This window comes from Ochotona curzoniae, unplaced genomic scaffold (assembly GCF_017591425.1).
Source record: "Ochotona curzoniae isolate NIBS_2020 unplaced genomic scaffold, NIBS_Ocur_1.0 contig_4148, whole genome shotgun sequence".
Taxonomy (NCBI): Eukaryota; Metazoa; Chordata; class Mammalia; order Lagomorpha; family Ochotonidae; genus Ochotona; species Ochotona curzoniae.
Window position 1 is genome coordinate 6,960,349 of NW_024466146.1, and position 8,542 is coordinate 6,968,890.

An 8,542-nucleotide genomic window follows, 5' to 3' on the forward strand; every position below is an offset into this window, starting at 1 on the left:
TCCCCAAGAATTGAGTGTGGGGTGGGCTGGGCTGGAACATTCACTAGTACACACAAAGGCCAACTCTGGTAGGCTATACTGCCAAGTAAGGGCCTAGCTCCTGCTGGCATATGAGATCGGGGTCTGAGGGTGGGCCTGGTGGGGGAATGTGGAGGAACTCTTCTGATGGGCCTTTGTTCCTGCTGATGATATTGTGAGTCAGGGCTGACTGCTGGTAAAGGGCAGGGCTGATTCACTTGATGGCAGGTGTGTGGTTTGGCTCTCTAGAAGGTAGACTGGTGACTGGTCAGGGTCAGGCCAAATCATAGCACATTGGCATGTGTGGGAACCAGAAAGCCATGCAGGCTATGCCAGCTAGGCTTGGCTGTCACTCGCACTGGTTTTCATGAAAACCAAGGATGGGAGCAGGATAGGCAAGGTTAGGCTAGAGCACCCACTGGAGAATTGCATTTGGGGGTGGGTCACACCGGGTAAGACTGCAGCATCCAAAGGCAAAGACCAAACTGGGTGATGGGTTATGCCAGGCTGTGTCAGAGCAACCACTAGCATGAGCAAGATCTGTGGGTAGGAATGAGCTTGGTCAGGGAGCTAAAGGGATGCCCTGGCTAGGCTGCAGCCCAGACCAAGCCAGGTTACAATTCCAGCCAGCAAATGTGTGGGTCAGACCTGGAAGCAAGCCAGGCTGGGCCAATTCATAGCACCAATTGGCACATATGAGAACCATGATGGGGTGCAGGACAGACCAGGTTGTGCCACAATTCCAGCCAGTTCACACTAGGGCCAGGAATGAGGGCTGGCTGGCCTGGGCCAAACTGCAACTCCTACCAGCATGGGCTGTAACTGGGGCAAGCTAAGCCAAGCCAACCTGCAACACTTACTAGTGGATGACAAGGTGAGAAAAGCCATGTCAGTCTCGGCCACAGCACCCATCAGCACACATAAGACCAGAGGTGGGGGGAGGGGTAAACCCAGCAGGAGATGGGGGGTTGCTCCACTGCTGGGGCACTACTTCTACTGGTGAGCATAAGAGCTGAAAGTGAAGGCAGATCAGGCTGGGAAAAGCTACAACAAATATTGTCCTGCATGTGAGTTGGGTTAGGCAGAGAGCCAGGCTGGCCTAAGTGACCATATCCACCGGTATATGGATGACCCAATTTAACTGCAGGCTAATTGGGCTTTGCTAGAGCATTAGCTGGCAAGTGCTGAGACTGGGGGCAAGACCTGTCAGACTAGACCATCGAACCACCTGGAAAATGCAAGATTGGGGGCTGGAAATGGGCCCAGTATGAAAACTCTGGGCAACTCCGTGAGTGGCTAAAACTCCCACAGGTGAGCATGAGAACCAGGACTGGAGGCAGGCCTGATTAGACAGGTGGTGGCATCCACTGGCATAAGTGTGGGATGGATAGTAGGGTTGGTTTGGTTGAACTAGGCTCCAAAGCCCTTTGATATGTACAAGAGGTACATGGGATGTGGGACAGACTGGATCACTCTGCTGCAAATACCGGCATGTGCAGGAACCAGGGCTGGGGGCAGGCCTCGTGTGGGTTACTGGGAGTTGTTCTGACTAGGCTGCAGTTCCCATTGGTGTGTGTGAGAGCAGAATGTGTGGCGGGCAGGATCAGGCCGGACTGCAACACCCCTTGGTTTGCATATGAGATGGAGCTGGGAACAGAACTGATTGGGCATCTTGCAACTGCCAGTTTATGTGTAGGCTGATGTGGGTGCTAGGCTGAGCTGGACTCCACACTGGCATACACACAGGAATCAGGTTGGGCTCACCTCTGACAAGGTTTCTTTGGGGATCCCTCAACCAAACCATTGGACTCAGAACTCCAATCACAGTGAAATTCACAGGATATGTGGTCTGATCAAGTAGTACGTATGTCAGAATTGGTTTTCCAAGAGGCTTGTGTAGTTGATGCAATGCACAGATTTCATGGGGAACAGGACAACCAGTTCATTGAGGCCTGCATAGGACATCTAGTACCATGGAGGGCAGAATAAATTGGAACCTCTCCCAGATAAGTGTCTGGGTAAATCGAGACTCTAAGGCAGCCTATGCGAGCCAACGGTCCTTGAAGAATTTCCTCAACCTCGGAGCAAGGAAACTAACAGCATCACACAACTCCCAAAACCTCTTAAGCAGTATCTGAAGAATGATCCACATCAGAGACCCTGAGATGTCATTGGGTGGCCATTTCCCATTCCTGGATATTGATGCAGTTAGGTTGCTTGAAGCAGCCCTCTCCCTTCTCTCTCCACATTCCCCAGATAACAGAAGAAAACAGGAGATTGAAAGAAGTTGTCTCATCCATTTTCTTCTATTCCTCAACCCTCCCGATCTTAATTGGTGGTCCACACAGGCATTTACCCCTCTCAACTATGTAAACATCAAAAAAGTGAACTTATTAAAATGAATATATATATACACATATACATATATATATGTGAAAAATGGTACTGGTTAACTAAGCTGTCAATGAAGATGTTGGCACACCATATTGAAGTACAAATTTGACTCCCTGATGTTCCACATCCAATTCCAGCTCCCCTCAAATATACTGAGAAGTTTGTGGTAGGTGTTGAAATTCTGTTATTTTGAGATTCTTAGCCAAACCACTTGGGAATTTCAGCTCTCGCATTGTTGGTTTCTGGCACCGTTTTTTGCTGTGCAGGTGAGGTCTTTAGTCCCGGGAAGTTCTTGGTGCTTGTTGACCTACAGCATTGTCCATACATTGAAAGATGAGCTGTAGTAATCTGGTTTCATTTGTGGCTGTCCTCCTAGGAATCCTAAACAGTTTGTTCATTCTCTCTGCTTCTCCTGGTTCAGCAGATTACACCCTAAGTCACAGCTGGCCCCAGGTCTGCTGTTGAAATGGCTTTGTGAGTCATTCCTACAATACTTTTCTCATCAGCATCAGATAAATGTCAAACTGGGCAGCTTGGATAATATTTTTCTGTGTAAAAGATGCCTCTGTAATGGGAGGACTACAAAATTGTACAGCATGAACTCAGAGAATGATCAATATGTTTATGATAGGCCATTTTTTTTCCTTCAGCATCATTTCCTTGAAACGCAGACCAAACAAAAGAATGATCTCTTACATAGACTAGTAGTCATACACGGGGGTTACCAATTTAAAAAGCAGAATTACATTGCACAGTCGCTCTCCTAGTATCTTCAGCAATCTGTACGCAGACCCACAAAAGTTAATTATGGTTCTCATTGCTTACTATGCATTTAAGGAAATCAAAGTTTATTCTTTTTACAAATATATCTTATAAACTTTGATATATTGCCTGCTTTAATCTTCACAATAACACTATGAGGTAAATATCATTATACCTGTTTTATGATAAAGCAATGAGAATTCATAAGGCTAAATGCATCGTCCACTTTCATACAGAGAAGAAATATCTGATCAGTCAGTTACATAGATCTTTATGATTGAAAAAAATCTCATGTAGACTGAACTGTGTCCCAAAAAGGCATCAGATTTTCCTAACAAAATAGTATACTCAGAGTACTAACAGATTTTTATTAAATTAAAAAAAATTAACAACCCAAAAATAAAATAAAACAAAAAATTAACCCAACACTGAGAGGAGAAAATATGTTGTTGAATACAGAGAACATGAACTTTTTAATTTCAAAATTATTGTTTACTGGTTATATAAGTTTGGGGTAGTTTACCTAATTTTTATGTACCTTTTTTCCACACCTGTAGGGTGGCACTGCTAGGAATGCTAAATAAGCAAATTCCTCACTGACTAGCAGAGCATTTATTTTCAGTGATGCTATAGTTTCTATTGTTTTGATTTTTAAGTTTCAAAATAATCTTCAATGTCACAACACATAATTTTAATGTAAGAATATCCTATACATATTATTAAGTATCATGTATTCCCATCTTCCAATTCATGTTCCCAAAAGCTACCAAAGCTGAGACTGCACCAGATTGAAGCCAGGAGCACCGAACTTAATCCAGGTCACAAAGAGAATGGCAAGGAACCAACTTTCCCAGGGTCTGCATTAACAGGAAGCTGAAACTGGAAGCTGACCTGAATTTAGGACCTTGCATGTGGACCCGGTGGCATGGCCTAGCAGCTAAAGTCATCACCTTGAAAGTGCCAGGATCCCATATGGGCGCCGGTTCTAATCCTGGCAACTCCACTTTCCATCCAGCTCCCTGCTTGTGAACTGGGAAAGCAGTTGAGGATGGCCCAATGCTTTGGAATCCTATACCTGTGTGGGAGACCTGGAGGAGGTTTCTGGCTTCTGGCTCTGGATTGGCACAACATTGGCCGTTGCAGTCACTTGGGGAGTGAATCATTGGATGGAGGATCTTCCTCTCTGTCTCTCCTCCTCTCTGTATATCTGACTTTGTAATGAAAATAAATAAATCTTTTTTAAAAAAAAACCATACATGCATAAAGCAAGGGTCCCAACCAGCATGTCATTAGCTTGATCAAATTTTTGTTTTGAAAACTTCCTTCAGTTTTTTACTTTTTTTTTTAAAGTTTAATGTTTTTTTTTTTAAAGATTTTTTTTTTTAATTTTTATTACAAAGTCAGATATACAGAGAGGAAGAGAGATAGAGAGGAAGTGGATCTGCCAGGAATAGAACCAGCGACCATATGGGATCCCGGCACATTCAAGGCAAAGACCTTAGCCACTAGGCCACACCGTCGGGCCCCAGTTTTTTACTTTTTAAAGATTGATTTTATTTAACAAGCAAAAATACAGGACTTCACAAATTTGCATGTGAATGTTGCCCAGGGACCATGCTAATCTTCTCACGCATAGTTCCAATCTTAGTACATGTACTGCCAAAGCAAGCACAGCATCTTTCAGTTTAACAAATATAGCATTGAGCAATTTTTATGATACTGCATTACATTCTGTAAATATCGTGTAACTAAATTAATTATTTGTATTTAAACATTTAGCTTATTTTCAAAATTTTAATAATATAAATGGTCTGTTTTCACCATTATTGCACAGAGTTTTATCATCTCCTTAACAAAAAAAAAAATCTTACAAATGGAATTACTGGGTCAAAGGATATCTAAATTTTTACAAGGGCTTATATATTTGTGTAAAATTTTTTTCATAAACACTAAAATGTCAACTTCATAAAACTTTGTTTCAAGATTTTATTCTTTGTTTCATTTTTCTTTCATTTAAAAAAAATGCAAAGAAGAGGAGGAGATGGGGGAATCCCCATAGTTACAAAACTGAAACCTAGAAAATAATAATAATAGAAAGCAAAAATTGTTGAAACGACATGAAACATTTGATGCAAATAGTAAAACAGAGGAAAGGGAAGGGAAGGGGAGAAAAGGAAAGGAAAGAAAGGAGGGAAAGTGAGAAGAGAAAACAGGAGAATTACTAGCTTATGGCCCACGTTATGGAGGGCTCAGCTCTGATCTAAAGAGATGTTTCATGTGGTTCATGGGTCTTGATTTTTAACTTAACACAAGCGACAAAGGAAATAGCATGAAGAGGAACAACCACGGAAGATACTGATAACATTTAGTGCAAGAAAAAAAATAACTTGCACACATACACAATAAAAACTAACCCCAAATTCTGGACTTTACCTGCTATTGACGTGAACTTAAGAATATTCTCTTTAACCTTTACTTCTATCTCACCTATGATGAAACTAGGATCATTCACATGGTATGACTAGTTTGCATGGAAATAGTAAACCAATGGTCACTATTTTTCAACATTCTGGAAAACTCACACATGAACATTTGCAATAATTTATTGGATTAATGTGTGAAAAATATAACCAAGCTGATATTTTTTCATAACCATATATCTTGCATTGCCTTTTTTACAATTAATCTGACAGTATGGTATCTTGAAGCATTTGCTGCTTTTATATTTAATAAATACTTTTAAAAATATTTATTAAATTCTCAAATAAACCACTAGCCTTTCATGCATTTCATCCTTAAAATAATCAAGCAAGATTCATTACTTTTTTAATTCTTTATTTTTCAATTCATGTAAAATTTATACACTTGGGTCTGATACTGTGTCATAGCAAATTAAGCCTCTGCCTATAGCACCAGCATCCCATTTGGGCAACGACTCGAGTCCTGGATGCTCCACTTCCAATCCAATTCCCTGGCAATGATCTAGAGTGGCAGTGGAGGATGGTGAAAGTCTTTAGCCCAGCATCCGTGTGGTTAACCCAGAAGGAACTCCTGACACCTGGCTTCCAACATGCCCAGCTTCAATTGTTGCAGCCATCTGGGGAGTGAACCAGCAGATGTAAGAGCTCTCTCTCTCTCTCTCTCTCTGCAATTGTGCCTTTCCACAAAAATAAATAAATCAATTCTTTTTTTAAAGTTTGCCAAATTTTGTGGAGAGAAAACAGGAGATAATTTTCCAAGTTTATACTAAATATGGCTAGTTAACAAAGAACCATAAATTGAACATGGGTCTACTAACCGCAAATCCAGACTTCTTTTTTTCCTCATCCAGATAAATCCCCTCAAATGTGCAAAGGCTCAGAACTGTCTTTTCTGCTTTCCCAATCCTGGAGTTTCTACTCAGTGCCTAACTCTTCCAGAGGTGCAAGGTGCCCCTTCTCCACAGCCCCAGCTGCCACAAACTGTCACATTGTATCACAGTTTATTGAACCATCAAAGACCTTGTGAATCCAAGGCAATGATCCTCCTCAATGGGGCTGAGCCAACTTTCTGCTTGCAATGCTGCCCTTCGTTTTAGTTAGTTGTAATAGGTTTTAATTCCAACAAAATAAGCTCCAAGTAGAATACCTTGACTGATGCATTCAGCATTACTTCCTTTAGATTAGAGGAGGATTGTAAGAATAATCAAATACATCAGGAAATAAGACTGTGAAAAAATTTTAAAAGGAAACTCTCACTTAAATTTTAAAAGAATACCAGAAGCTGTGTATCTGTTAAGTACTAAGCACACTTAGAACATGTATCTAAAGCAAGCAAACTAGATTTTAGATTATTTCACAGAGGAGAACATTGATTATTACAAACCATGACTCTTATTTTGGGTGGGTACTATTTCCTGACCAGATATTAATCAAAAATTTAAAGGTAGAATTAGTAAACTGTTCATCAATATATTTTAATTTAAGCAAAAATTTAGGGATAAAACCACCAGGATCATCCAAAACATATTTTAATTAATAACAATTTTTAAAAGATTAAGTCATTAGGATAAATTGTAATAGCACTGAGGTCCCAATAGGAAGGGGAAACTTGAACATAGAAACAAACATACAGAGAGGGAAAGATGACAGGAAAACAAAGGGAGAATTCCATGTACAAGCATGGAAACCTGAGGCTCCTGGCAGCTCTCCCTCCCCAGCCCCAGAGGAAACTGACTCTGCCAATGCCTTGTTTCAAGACTTGCAGTGATTGGTGGACTTGTGTCTGTTTTTGAAGGACTGTACTATTGCAATAATATAGGGGAAATCAGTGCAGAGAGAGGGAAACTGCATCATAAAATTAATTAATTAATTAAACTTTAAAAACACATCTGGTTTCCAGAACTGTGAAACAATAAATGTATGCTATTGAAACAAAAAAGAAGGAAAAGGGGGAAAAAGTAGTAACTTCGGTGCCCTTTTATATATTGTTTCTGCTTCTTATTGGATAAAATTCCACTTTCTTGCCTAATCAATTCTATGCAATAGAATACCTTACTTTTCAAACTTTTATGCAGTTACATGTTCTGTGCTAAAATAATAAAATTAGATAATGGTTACTTGGTTCCTCTAATAATTTTAGTGCTTTTTTGAGCTTAGCCACTTTTTTTTTACTATATTTTCATTTTTTGACTCATCTGGACTCGGTTGCATTCGTTTTTATACTGGGAAGAATCACATGAAAAGCATCATAAAAGCAATTAGTGACCTGTCCCTCCTAGATCATGTATAAGCTCAGGTGTTAATAATTTTAAATATTTCTGGTGAGATTCCAATTACCATGGTTGTAAACCATTGCTTTCTTTCTTTTTTGTATTCCTAGTCTTGTTTTTTTTTTTAAATAAATTCTCTGTTTTTCATGATACAGTTTCTTAGGCTCAGGAATTTCTCCTTCCACCCTCCCCCCCTTCTTCTCCCCGCAAGTTCATCATTCTGCTACTTAAGCTATCTTGAGATTATGGGTATAGAGAATGGTATAAAATTCATCATTCTAATGTCAAGACATATTTAACAGTTTCGCTGGGAATCTCTCTTTTATCTAGAATTAGAGATGCATACTGTAATATATGTCTACTTCATGATATGCCTGCCTTCATTATACAGATCCTCTAGATAAATATATGTACATATATGCTTATCTATAAATTGATTGAGTTTATATTTTGCAGGAAAGTTACCCTATATCAGAGAGAATATATGATATTTGTCCTTTTGGAATTGGTATATTTTCCTGAGCATTTTGTTTCTACCATTTGTTTCAAATGGTAGAACTTAATTCTTCTCAATAATTGAGTAGTATTCTACGGAGCAGCTATACCACAGTTTCTTTA

The 8,542-nt window shown here is 39.8% G+C and overlaps 1 non-coding gene across 1 annotated transcript; it reads right to left on the reverse strand.

Annotated features, from left to right (window-relative positions):
• Nucleotides 1-4,738: 4,738 nt before the first annotated feature.
• On the reverse strand, nucleotides 4,739-4,846 carry LOC121159454. The gene has a single exon (XR_005884370.1). It is a non-coding gene; the product is annotated as a U6 spliceosomal RNA (small nuclear RNA).
• Between the last annotated feature and the right edge of the window lie 3,696 nt (nucleotides 4,847-8,542).